The sequence below is a fragment of the Ranitomeya imitator genome, chromosome 1 (assembly GCF_032444005.1).
Source record: "Ranitomeya imitator isolate aRanImi1 chromosome 1, aRanImi1.pri, whole genome shotgun sequence".
Lineage (NCBI taxonomy): Eukaryota > Metazoa > Chordata > Amphibia > Anura > Dendrobatidae > Ranitomeya > Ranitomeya imitator.
The window spans coordinates 526,929,738-526,944,399 of record NC_091282.1 but is presented as its reverse complement, the minus strand read 5'-3'; the positions used below and the strand labels follow the sequence as shown (position 1 = coordinate 526,944,399).

General features: G+C 44.6%; 1 protein-coding gene across 1 annotated transcript in view; it reads left to right on the top strand.

The window, feature by feature from the left end:
• The window catches only part of SUSD1 (sushi domain containing 1), a 466,537-nt gene that overhangs the window by 172,035 nt on the left and 279,840 nt on the right, over window positions 1-14,662 (top strand). The gene's annotated exons all lie outside the window — the stretch shown is intronic.

The window sequence follows — 14,662 nt, the reverse complement described above, 5'->3', positions numbered from 1 at the left end:
AGGTGGTGGATAGCCAGTTTCCTACTCCACACTGATGAGGGGCAAAAACCCCGAAACAGCTGTCTGTGGATGGATACCATGCTTGGCATAGGTGGTTTTCCTTTATTGGATGTTTTCCTTTATTGGATGCTGCCCTTCCCTTGGTTGTTCCTTCCTGGGGAAAGGCCTGGCTATTCACTGCCTGCGTTGAGAAACACGTGATGGTGTCTCTGCAGCTCCTCTACTGGCTATTTTTTAAAGACTCTGCCAATAACCCCAAACAGGCCATTTGCAGCACCTGCCATGCCCACATCAGCAGGGGTAGCAAAACAACCAGCCTGACCACCACCAGCATGATCAGGCACATGCAAGCAAAGCACCCAACTTTGTGGGCCGAACCCCAGGCTCCAGGACCACTGTCTGCTGGTCACACCATTGCTTCTTCCACCGTTTTGTGTAGAAGCCAATCCCCAGTACACCGTGCATGTGAAGATGCCTCTAGCCCTGCACCTGTTGTTGCTCACAGTCAAGCAGCACCATCAGCAAGCGCGTCTATGTCCTTGTCCTAACACAGCGTTCAGTTGTCTATAACCCAGTCTTTGGAACCCAAGCCAACGCTCCACAGGCCACAGTCCTCAATTTTAATATTTCTCATCTGCTTGCGCTAGAAATACTGCCTTTTAGGCTTGTTGAGCCGGAAACTTTCCGCAACCTGATAGCGGCGACCATCCCAAGGTACTCAATCCCCAGTCGCCACTATTTCTCCCAGTGTGCCATACCGGCATTACACCAGCATGTGTCCCACAACATTACCGGTGCCCTCCACAATGCTGTTAATAAGAAAGTCCACCTAACCATGGACACGTGGACAAGTGCTTGTGGGCAGGGATGGTACATCTCAATGACGGCACACTGGGTTAACATAGTGGAAGCCGGGACCCAGTTGGACCTTGGGATGGAACACATCATCCCACACCGAGGATTGCTGGCCCTACGTCAATCAGGGTTGCCCCCACTGTCTACAGCTCCTGCACCTCCTCCTCCTCTTCCTCTTCATCTTCCATCTCTGAAATCAACACATCAGTCAGAAGCTGGAAGCACTGCAGCACTGCCTCAGCCAAGCGGCAACAGGCTGTGCTGAAGCTAATCTGCATAGGTGACAAACCGCACAATGCAGAAGAGTTGTGGACAGCGCTGAAATAGCAGTTATATGTTTGGATGACACCGTTGAACCTACAGCCATGCATGGTCGTGTGTGACAATGGCCGTAACCTGGTGGTGGTTCTGAGGCAAGGTAAGCTCCCACACGTACCTTGCTTGGCCCATGTGCTTAAACTCATGGTTCAACGTTTTCTGAAAAGCTACCCGAAGCTGCCGGATCTGCTTGTGAAAGTATGCCGTCTGTCTGCCCATTTCAGAAAGTCAGCTACAGCTTCAGCTGCCCTTCCAGCTCACCAACTGTTGTGTGATGTCCTCAAGCGCTGGAACTCTACGCTGCATATGTTGGGAAGGATTTGTGAGCAGAAGAGGGCCGTTGTTGACTACCAACATCAACAAGGCCGTCGAATTTCAGGTCAGACTCCACACATAAGACCTCAGGAGTGGACATGGATGTCAGACATATGTATCATCCTCCAAAACTTTGAGGACCGCACCAAGATGGTGAGCGGCGATGACGCCATAATTAGCATCACCATCTCGCTTCTCAGCATTCTGAAAAACTCTCTGCTCACAATCAAAGATGGTGAGGGAGTACCTTGCAGATCATACAAACGTCCTCCGTGATTCCTCTGTGCCTTTGAATTATTGGGTATCCAAGCTGGACACGTGGCATGAACTGGCTCTCTATTCCTTGGAGATCCTGGCCTGCCCTGCTGCTAGAATTCTGTCAGAGAGGGTTTTTAGTGCCACTGGTGGAATTATTACAGATAAGCGCATCCGCCTCTCAACTGAAAATGCTGACAGGCTGACTCTTATCAAAATGAACAATGAACAAATGACTTCTGTACACCACCAAGTGAAAGCAGCGAAATATATCCTCAAATACATTCTCTCTTTTGGGGAGGTGTATTCTCATGCACCTCTTCTCAAACACACATGGGTATACACTTCCAGATTTGGTCTGTTTGTTTTTATCCTCCTCCTTATCTTCATCCTTCTCATCAAGAACCACTATATCAGCAGGGTGAACGGGGTCTGTACGGTGCATTTTAACCAAGGGTGATGTGATGGCACTCTTTTATTTTTTTAAAAAAGGACAACATATTGGGGAATTGGGCATGGCATTACATTGGGCCTACTTTTTAACTCTGTCTCTTGCAATCTGTCCTTTACCTGCCAGTAGATCTCCAGGGTGAATGTGCTTTGTACGGTGCATGTTGGCCAAGGGGCCTGTGATGGCACTCTTTTATTTTTTAGAATAAGGATTTTACATGGGGGAATTGAGCATGACATTACATTGGGCCGACTTATTAACTCTGTCTCCAGCAATCTGTCCTTTACCGGACAGTAGATCACCAGGGTGAACGTGCTCTGTATGGTGCATGTTGGCCAAGGGACCTGTGATGGCACTCTTTTATTTAAAAAAAAAAAAGGATTTTACATTGGGGAATTGGGCAAGACATTCCATTGGGCCGACTTTTTAACTCAGTCTCCTGCAATCTAAAATGTACCTGTCACTAGATCACCAGGGTGAATGTGTTCAGTTACGTTTTAGGCCATTGGCTAGGGGCATGCGATGGCACTAGTGTATTTTTAAAAAAGGTACCCCCATTGGGGAATTGTTTGGCAGATCATGCACTGCATTACAAGTCTCAGAGACCGACACCACCATTTAGGTCTAAGGGGCTGTGATGGCACTATTTTAATCAGTCCAAAAAGGACCCCACATTGGGGAATTGGGCATGGCATTCCATTAGGCCTACTTCTTAACTCTGTCTCCTGCAATGTCTCTTGAATACTAGATTAGACTAGATTACCAGGGTGAACGTGCTTTGTACTGTTATAGGCCGGTGATGGTTGGTAAAGGGGGGCTGTGATGGCACTAGTCTATTTTTACAAAAGGTTCCCCCATTGGTGAAACCACATCCTTGTTGGCAAACACTTCATAACATTTGTGTACCTTAAAGATCTCACTTGAAAAGCTCCTTTTTGTGTTGCCTGGTTGCTAACATTGGACACAATACACTTCATATAAATTTTATAAAGCAATGCTGCTACTTTGCCTCAGTAGATCATTACAAATATAGCTTTGTACACTATATTTGTTTCTCTCCTTGTGAGTTTTAACTTTGTCTGCCTCAAATGTACAAATGGACAATATACAAATGGCGATTTGTAAACAAGATTGAAATATTGTATACCGAATGCATTCAGACAATCACATAGCTGCATTTCTTGTAAAACATTTAGAGATGTGACAGACAATGCTCATAGTGACACAATCTTGATAAATGTTTGTTTATTCACTTCACAAACAGTTCTAAGCTTCTATATTTGGCTGTTTGACATTGTAAAACATTAAGGTTTACTGAAACTAAGCCGGTAGTGGTTTGATCTAAATCCTTGTGGCTTTCATTTTGTAGGGGTTTATGGCCCCTCGTCTGATGACTCCATGATATCTCAGTTTCATCCAACCCTGAAAAGTGGCCACTTGAAGGTGTGGATGAAACTAGAGTTACTACATAGTGTTATTCACTATATAAGACCAGAGAAACATGACTAAGACAGATGCCAAAACTGGGGTACCTGTACATGTTCAGTGTGCTAATACCTGCATAATTGGGGACGCCCATGCAGTGTAGGTAATCTCCCAGGGGTTCTCTGTTTTGGTGTTGCTTCTCTGATATTCCAGACGGATGATGTTTAAAAGCCTCTTGGTGATGATATAACTATACTGTATGTAGCTAATCTTCATATATAATCACTATTTATTTAATTAATTTACTATTTATTTAATCCTTATATGTACTTGTTAACCTGTGTATGTGGGGCATTGCGCAGGGACGGGGGCTCTCCCACCGGAACAACACAATGTGATCATGTTGTTCCGGTGTTCCGGAAGGAGTCCCCGGATCCAAGATGGCTGCGTGACTCCTTCCGGGTCATGAAGTGAGGTGGATAGCCGGTGCCTGCTCAGAGCAGGCGCCGAAAGCCTCCTGCACTGCCTGTCAGATCGCTGATCTGACACAGTGCTATGCACAGTGTCAGATCAGCGATCTGATCTAATATAGTGATGTCCCACCCTGGGACAATGTTAGAAAGTAAAAAAAAATTGAATGTACAAAAAAATGTAAAAAAAATCCCCAAATAAAGAAAAAAAATATTTCCCAATAAATCCATTTATTTACTGTATGCAAGTAAAAAAACAATAAAAGTACACATATTTGGTATTGCCGCATCTGTAACGACCCGTTCTATAAAACTATCCCACTAGTTAACCCCTTCAGTGAACACCACAAAAAAAAAAACGAGGCAAAAAACAACGCTTTATTATCATACCGGTGAACAAAATAACACGCGATCAAAAAGACAGATATAAATAAACATGGTACCGCTGAAAACGTCAACTCGTCTCACAAAAAACAAGACCTCACATGACTCTGTAGGCCAAAATATCGATAAATTATAGCTCTCAAAATGTGGTGACGCAAAAACTATTTTTTGCAATAAAAAGCGTCTATTAGTGTGTGACGGCTGCCAATCCTAAAAATCCACCAAAAAAGCACTACAAAAGTAAATCAAACCTCCCTTCATCACCCCCTTAGTTAGGGAAAAATAATACATTTAAAAAAAAATGTATTTATTTCCATTTTCCCATTAGGGTTAGGGTTTGGGTTGGGTCTAAATTTAGGGTTAGGGTTGGGGTTAGTTTTAGGGTTGGGGTTAGGGTTGGGGCTAAAGTTAGGGTTAGAGTTGGGGCTAAAGTTAGAGTTAGGGTTGGGGCTAAAGTTAGAGTTTGGATTAGGGTTGGGATTAGGGTTAGGGGTGTGGTTAGGGTTATGGTTGAGATTAGGGTTAGGGGTCTGTTTGGGTTAGGGTTTCAGTTAGAATTGGGGGGATTCCACTGCTTAGGCACATCAGGGGCTTTCCAAACGCGACATGGCATCCGATCTCAATTCCAGCCAATTCTGCTTTGAAAAAGTAAAACAGTGCTCCTTCCCTTCCGAGCTCTCCCGTGCACCCAAGCGGGGATTTCCCAAATATATGGGGTATCAGCGTACTCAGGACAAATTGGACAACAACTTTTGGGGTCCAATTTCTCCTGTTACCCTTGGGAAAATACAAAACCCTAGGGCTGAAAATAATTTTTGTGGAAAAAAAAAAGAATTTTTATTTTCACGGCTCTGCGTTCTAAACTGTAGTGAAACACTTGGGGGTGCAAAGTTCTCACAACACATCTAGATAAGTTCCTTGAGGGGTCTAGTATCCATTATGGGGTCATTAATGCGGGGTTTCTACTGCTTAGGTACATCAGGGGCTCTGCAAATGCAATGTGACGCCTGCAGACCAATCCATCTAAGTCTGCATTCTAAACGTCGCGCCTTCCCTTCCGAGCTCTCCCGTGTGCCCAAACGGAGGTTCCCCCCACATATGGGGTATCAGCGTATTTAGGACAAATTGGACAACAGCTTTTGGGATCCAATTTCTCCTGTTACCCTTGGGAAAATACAAAACTGGGTGCTAAAAAATAATTTTATTAAAAAAAAAAAGAATTTTTATTTTCACGACTCTGCGTTATAAACTGTAATGAAACAATTTGGGGTGCAATACCTTCTGTTACCCTTGGTAAAATAAAACAAATTGGCACTGAATTAAATTTTTTGTGACAAAAAGTTAAATGTTCTTTTTTTTTAAACATTCCAAAAATTCCTGTGAAACACCTGAAGGGTTAATAAACTTCTTGAATGTGGTTTTGAGCACCTTGCGGGGTGCAGTTTTTAGAATGGTGTCACACTTGGGTATTTTCTATCATATAAACCCCTCAAAGTGACTTCAAATGTGATGTGGTCCCTAAAAAAATGGGGTTGTAAAAATGAGAAATTGCTGCTCAACTTTTAACTCTTATAACTCCCTAACAAAAAAAAATGTTTGTTCCAAAATTGTTCTGATGTAAAGTAGACATGTGGTAAATGTTACTTATTAAGTATTTTGTGTGACATATTTCTGTGATTTAAGGGCATAAAAATTCAAAGTTGGAAAATTGCAAAATTTTCTAGATTTTCACCAAATTTCCGTTTTTTTCACAAGTAAATGCTGGTAATATCAAAGAAATTTTACCACTATCAGGAAGTACAATATGTCATGAGGAAACTTTGTCAGAATTATCAGGATCCGTTGAAGCATTCCAGAGTTATAACCTCATAAAGGGACAGTGGTCAGAATTATGAACCATAATATGAAATTATGGTGGTGAGAATTATGAACCATAATATGAAATAATATGAACTCGAGTCTGGGAAAATATTCTGAAAAGTTCCCAGGCTCGAGTTAATATGAGGACATCCAGCATAGGGCGCATCACCGCAACTCGAGGTACCTACAGTACATTCCCCTACATTCCATTCATTCACCGGGTTTTTACAGGCAGGTGCGGCTGCATTAGCAGGCTTCTGCTTGTAAAATTAGTTAACCCTTTCAGATGGATTTACAGCGTGGGATGAGACTGATCGTCGGAAGGTATGGAATATTGTTGTTTGTTTTGTTTACATTTGTTTCAGGTGACAAGGGTCTTCAGGTAGATTACCAGTATAATAAAATATTACAACAACCTGTGTTTTTATTTCATTAAAATACTTTGTAATAATGTGTGTGTGTTTTTTTAACCATTTCATACTATTGGATTAATAATGGATAGGTGTCATAATTGACGCCTCTCCATTATTAATCTGGCTTAATGTCACCTTACAATAGCAAGGTGACATTAACCCTTCATTACCCCATATCCCACTGCTACACGGGAGTGGGAAGAGAGTGGCCAAGTGCCAGAATAGGTGTATCTTCCAGATGTGCCTTTTCAGGGGTGGCTGGGGGCAGATGTTTTTAGCCAGGGGGGGGGGCTAATAACTATGGACCCTCTCCAGGCTATTAATATCTGCCCTCAGTCACTGGTTTTACCTCTCTGGTGGAGAAAATTGCATGGGAGCCCACGCCAATTTTTTTCGCGATTTAACCCTTTAATATAATAGCTAGTGCGCCCAAATTTTGCACATACACACTACTAACATTAGTAGTGTGGAATACGCAAAAAAAAGGATATGTAAACCATGTCTCATATCATTTCGGGTTTGAGAAGGAGATAGGAAAAGCCGGAAATTGAATTACTGGCTTTTAAGCTATCTAGCGCTGTATGATATATTAATATATATATATATATGTGTCTCACTGACATACATATATGTATACAATAGACAGTGTTTATGTTTTTACGATTATTTGAGCCCATGGATCCATTGAATGTCAGTTTTGCAAGCCTGCGAGAAAATCTTGCAGTACGGATGCCATACGTATTACATATGGAGGATGCCATGCGCAAAATACGCTGACACACCCTGCCTATGGATGACATATGGATCACTATTTTGGGGACTTTTCGGCGTATTACGGCCGTAAATAACGGACCGTATTTGCATACGCTGAGTGTGACGCCGGCCTAACTGCATGGAGAAACTTTTTTTTTCTCCACATCTGAGAAAAAGAGATCCCACTCTGACTGAACTTTTCTGATTAGCATATTACGACCATTTTTATCGGATACAAAGTGGATTAGGCTACAAATTTTGTTACATGTTAATTTTCGCAGACATTTGGCTTCAGATTTCACCCTTCTGCATACCAAAAGCGCTGCATAAGATTACATACACTATGAAAATCTGTGCAAATTTGAAGATTTGTTCATATACATTTTTTTCTATTAGGCTATGTGCACAAGTTGCGGATTTTGCTGCGGATCCGCAATGTTTCTGCAGCTGCGGGTCCGCAGCAGTTTCCCATGCGTTTTCAGTACAATATAAACCTATGTAAACACAAACCGCTGTGCCCATGCTGCGGAAAAAAATGCTCGGAAACATAGCGGTTTACATTCTGCAGCATGTCAATTCTTTGTGCGGATTACGCAGCGGTTTTACACCTGCTCCATAATAGAAAACCGCAGGTGTAAAACCGCAGTGGAATCCGCACAAAAACCGCAGTAAATCTGCAATAAATCTGTAGGAAAAAAAGCGGTGTTTTTGCCCTGCGGATTTATCAAATCCCCTGCGGAAAAATCCGCAGCCCTCACAAATACGTGTGCACATAGCCTTAACATGTTACAGCCATGACATGTAATTAGAGGCACACAATGGCTGATTGAGGCTGTGTGCACACGTTGCGGATTAGGCTTAGGAATTTCTGGTGCGGATTCTGCCTCTCCTGGCAGAAAACGCACCTGCGGTTCTGCAGCGTTTTTTGTGCGTTTTTGCTGCGGTTTTCTTGCGGATTTGCTGCGGTTTTTACCCCAGAGGTTTTTCTATAATGGAATGGGTACTAAAACGTGTGGCAACCATGTGCCGCCCGGGTGCCGCATCAGTACGGACGGCCGTTGGGGAAGTAGAAATACTGTAAATGCTGTTCCCCGGCGGCTGGTGCTGAAGCTGGCTGTCATCCATTCGACCTCAGGACCGTGGGAGAATGCAAGTGATGAGGTCACGGGAGTTCAAGCTCTCTCATCATTTGCATTCTCCCACAGTCCTGAGGTCACAGGAGTTCATGATGGCAGCGAGCACAGACTCATTGACGTCACCGCTAGTTACTGAGTCTGTGCCGGCAGCCTCTCATTCATTACTCAGTAGTTTACAGCTGGGCTGGTCACATTAGCACTGCTCCCGGTTGTAAACTGTACATTCCCCAGATATGGATTACGCCGTGGGACTGACTGTACGCCGGAAGGGAATAGGTATATTGCTCGTTTATTATTTTAATTTTTTTTTACAGGAGATAGAGGGCTTCAATTGGATTAGGAGAAACAATAAAGATGGCAAAACTGTGTGGTGTATGATTTCATTAAAATACTTTATTCTTACTGTGTGGTGTTTATTTTACTTTTTACCAACTATAGGATTAGTAACGGATAGGTGTCTTATTGACACCACTCCATTAGTAAGCCGGGCTTAATGTCACCTTACATCAGGAAGGTGACATTAACCCCCCACTACCCACTTGCCACCGCTACAGGGCAAGTGGGAAGAACAGGGCAAAGCTCCAGAATTGGCGCATCTAATAGATGCACTTTTTCTGGGCAGCCGCAGGCTGCTGTTTTTAGGCTGGGGGCCCTGTTATGATCTGGTAATTCAGTACCACAATGGACATAGAAGTCAGAGCACATACAGTGACCTGACAATAACCCAAAAACATAGAACGAGCTCTGAGACGTGGGAACTCTGCTGACCGCAATCCCTAATCCTCTCCAACCACACTAGAGGCAGCCGTGGATTGCGCCTAACGCTCCCTATGCAACTCGGCACAGCCTGAGAAACTAGCTAGCCTGAAGATAGAAAATAAGCCTACCTTGCCTCAGAGAAATGCCCCAAAAGAAAAGGCAGCCCCCACATATAATGACTGTGAGTTAAGATGAAAAGACAAACGTAGAGATGAAATAGATTTAGCAAAGTGAGGCCCGACTTTCTGAACAGAGCGAGGATAGGAAAGCTAACTTTGCGGTCAACACAAAACCCTACAAACAACCACGCAAAGGGGGCAAAAAGACCCTCCGTACCGAACTAACGGCACGGAGGTACACCTTCTGCGTCCCAGAGCTTCCAGCAAGCAAGAAAAAACAAATAAGCAAGCTGGACAGAAAAAAACAGCAAACAAATAGCAAAAGCGGAACTTAGCTATGCAGAGCAGCAGGCCACAGGAACGATCCAGGAGGAAACAGGTCCAATACTAGAACATTGACTGGAGGCCAGGATCAAACCACTAGGTGGAGTTAAATAGAGCAGCACCTAACGACTTCACCACATCACCTGAGGAAGGAAACTCAGAAGCCGCAGTACCACTCTCCTCCACCAATGGAAGCTCACAGAGAGAATCAGCCGAAGTACCACTTGTGACCACAGGAGGGAGCTCTGCCACAGAATTCACAACAGTACCCCCCCCCTTGAGGAGGGGTCACCGAACCCTCACCAGAGCCCCCAGGACGACCAGGATGAGCCATATGAAAGGCACGAACAAGATCGGGAGCATGGACATCAGAGGCAAAGACCCAGGAATTATCTTCCTGAGCATAACCCTTCCACTTAACCAGATACTGGAGTTTCCGTCTTGAAACACGAGAATCCAAAATCTTCTCCACAATATACTCCAACTCCCCCTCCACCAAAACTGGGGCAGGAGGATCAACAGATGGAACCATAGGTGCCACGTATCTCCGCAACAATGACCTATGGAATACGTTATGAATGGAAAAAGAATCTGGAAGGGTCAGACGAAAAGACACAGGATTAAGAACCTCAGAAATCCTATACGGACCAATGAAACGAGGTTTAAACTTAGGAGAGGAAACCTTCATAGGAATATGACGAGAAGATAACCAAACCAAATCCCCAACACGAAGTCGGGGACCCACACAGCGTCTGCGATTAGCGAAACGTTGCGCCTTCTCCTGGGACAAGGTCAAATTGTCCACTACATAAGTGCAAATCTGCTGCAACCTGTCCACCACAGTATCCACACCAGGACAGTCCGAAGACTCAACCTGCCCCGAAGAGAAACGAGGATGGAACCCAGAGTTGCAGAAAAATGGTGAAACCAAGGTAGCCGAGCTGGCCCGATTATTAAGGGCGAACTCAGCCAAAGGCAAAAAGGACACCCAGTCATCCTGATCAGCAGAAACAAAGCATCTCAGACATGTTTCCAAGGTCTGATTGGTTCGTTCGGTCTGGCCATTTGTCTGAGGATGGAAAGCCGAGGAAAAAGACAAGTCAATGCCCATCCTAGCACAAAAGGCTCGCCAAAACCTCGAAACAAACTGGGAACCTCTGTCAGAAACGATATTCTCTGGAATGCCATGTAAACGAACCACATGCTGGAAGAACAATGGCACCAAATCAGAGGAGGAAGGTAATTTAGACAAGGGTACCAAATGAACCATCTTAGAGAAGCGATCACAAACCACCCAAATGACTGACATTTTTTGAGAGACGGGAAGATCTGAAATAAAATCCATAGAGATATGTGTCCAAGGCCTCTTCGGGACCGGCAAGGGCAAAAGCAACCCACTGGCACGAGAACAGCAGGGCTTAGCCCGAGCACAAATCCCACAGGACTGCACAAAAGAACGCACATCCCGCGACAGAGATGGCCACCAAAAGGATCTAGCCACTAACTCTCTGGTACCAAAGATTCCAGGATGACCAGCCAACACCGAACAATGAACCTCAGAGATAACTTTATTCGTCCACCTATCAGGGACAAACAGTTTCTCCGCTGGGCAACGATCAGGTTTATTAGCACCCGCCGCAAATCAGGGGAGATGGCAGACACAATTACTCCCTCTTTGAGAATACCCGCCGGCTCAGATAAACCCGGAGAGTCGGGCACAAAACTCCTAGACAGAGCATCCGCCTTCACATTTTTAGAGCCCGGAAGGTACGAAATCACAAAATCAAAACGGGCAAAAAACAGCGACCAACGAGCCTGTCTAGGATTTAACCGCTTGGCAGACTCGAGATAAGTCAAGTTCTTATGATAAGTCAAGACCACCACGCGATGCTTAGCTCCTTCAAGCCAATGACGCCACTCCTCGAATGCCCACTTCATGGCCAGCAACTCTCGATTGCCAACATCATAATTTCGCTCAGCAGGCGAAAACTTCCTGGAAAAGAAGGCGCATGGTTTCATCACCGAGCAATCAGAACTTCTCTGCGACAAAACAGCCCCTGCTCCAATCTCAGAAGCATCAACCTCGACCTGGAATGGAAGCGAAACATCTGGTTGACACAACACAGGGGCAGAAGAAAAACGACGCTTCAACTCTCGAAAAGCTTCCACAGCAGCAGAAGACCAATTGACCACATCAGCACCATTCTTGGCCAAATCAGTCAATGGTTTAGCAATACTAGAAAAATTGCAGATGAAGCGACAATAAAAATTAGCAAAGCCCAGGAACTTTTGCAGACTTTTCAGAGATGTCGGCTGAGTCCAATCATGGATGGCTTGGACCTTAACAGGGTCCATCTCGATAGAAGGGGAAAAGATGAACCCCAAAAATGAAACCTTCTGAACACCAAAGAGACACTTTGATCCCTTCACAAACAAAGAATTAGCACGCAGGACCTGAAACACCGTTCTGACCTGCTTCACATGAGACTCCCAATCATCCGAGAAGATCAAAATGTCATCCAAGTACACAATCAGGAATTTATCCAGGTACTCTCGGAAGATGTCATGCATAAAGGACTCAAACACTGATGGAGCATTGGCAAGTCCGAATGGCATTACTAGATACTCAAAATGGCCCTCGCGCGTATTAAATGCAGTTTTCCATTCATCGCCTCGCTTAATACGCACAAGATTATACGCACCACGAAGATCTATCTTGGTGAACCAACTAGCCCCCTTAATCCGAGCAAACAAATCAGATAACAACGGCAAGGGGTACTGAAATTTAACCGTGATCTTATTTAGAAGGTGGTAATCTATACAAGGTCTCAGCGAACCATCCTTCTTGGCCACAAAAAAGAACCCTGCTCCTAATGGCGACGATGACGGGCGAATATGCCCCTTCTCCAAGGACTCCTTCACGTAACTCCGCATAGCGGCGTGCTCAGGCACAGATAAATTAAACAGTCGACCCTTTGGGAATTTACTACCAGGAATCAAATCGATAGCACAATCACAATCCCTATGCGGAGGTAGGGTATCGGACTTGGGCTCATCAAATACATCCCGGTAATCAGAGAAGAACTCTGGAACCTCAGACATGGATTTCCAATCTAATACTGGATTATGGACTTGTAGCCATGGCAACCCCAACACGACCACATCATGCAGATTATGCAACACCAGAAAGCGAATAACCTCCTGATGTGCAGGAGCCATGTACATGGTCAGCTGGGTCCAGTACTGAGGCTTATTCTTGGCCAAAGGTGTAGCATCAATTCCTCTCAATGGAATAGGACACTGCAAGGGCTCCAAGAAAAACCCACAGCGCCTAGCATACTCCAAGTCCATCAAATTCAGGGCAGCGCCTGAATCCACAAATGCCATGACAGAATAAGATGACAAAGAGCAGATCAAGGTAACGGACAAAAGAAATTTTGACTGTACCGTACCAATGGTGGCAGACCTAGCGAACCGCTTAGTGCGCTTAGGACAATCAGAGATAGCATGAGTGGAATCACCACAGTAGAAACACAGCCCATTCTGACGTCTGTGTTCTTGCCGTTCAACTCTGGTCAAAGTCCTATCGCACTGCATAGGCTCAGGTTTATGCTCAGATAATACCGCCAAATGGTGCACAGATTTACGCTCACGCAAGCGTCGACCGATCTGAATGGCCAAAGACATAGACTCATTCAGACCAGCAGGCATAGGAAATCCCACCATGACATCTTTAAGGGCTTCAGAGAGACCCTTTCTGTAAATAGCTGCGAGCACACCTTCATTCCATTGAGTGAGTACGGACCACTTTCTAAATTTCTGACAATATACCTCTATCTCATCCTGACCCTGACACAGAGCCAGCAAATTTTTCTCTGCCTGATCCACTGAATTAGGTTCATCGTACAGTAATCCGAGCGCCAGGAAAAACGCATCGATATTACTTAATGCAGGATCTCCTGACGCAAGAGAAAATGCCCAGTCCTGAGGGTCGCCACGTAGAAAAGAAATAATGATCCTAACTTGTTGAACTGGGTCACCAGAGGAGCGAGGTTTCAAAGCCAGAAATAGTTTACAATTATTTTGGAAACTCAGAAATTTAGTTCTATCTCCAAAAAACAAATCAGGAATAGGAATTCTTTGTTCTAACATAGAATTCTGAACCACAAAGTCTTGAATATTTTGTACTCTTGCCGTGAGCTGATCCACACATGAAGACAGACCTTTAATGTCCATCGCTACACCTGTGTCCTGAACCACCCAAATGTCTAGGGGAAAAAAAAGTCAAAACACAGTGCAGAGAAAAAATAATGGTCTCAGAACTTCTTTTTTCACTAGGTGGAGTTAAATAGAGCAGCACTTAACGACTTCACCACATCACCTGAGGAAGAAAACTCAGAAGCCGCAGTACCACTCTCCTCCACCAACGGAAGCTCACAGAGAGAATCAGCCGAAGTACCACTTGTGACCACAGGAGGGAGCTCTGCCACAGAATTCACAACAGGGCCCATATCCATGGCCCCTTACCAGCCTGAAAATAGCAGCCCACAACTGTGAGTTTTGCCGGTTGTTTTAAAAACATAGGGGAACCCCACATTGGGTTTTTCATTCATTCATTCTACCCTGCTCGTGCTGCTCGCCGGCAGAGCAGGGGAGAATGGATGAAAGTCACATTCAGCACCTGTGGCCAGGGAACAGCGCTTACAATAGTGCTACTTCCCCAGCGGCACTGTTCTCCGTGTGCACGTGTGTGGCAAGTTTTGTGGCCCATGTGTATGGGTGAAAACGGACATGTCTGTGTGTTTTGCACATGGGCACACAGTCC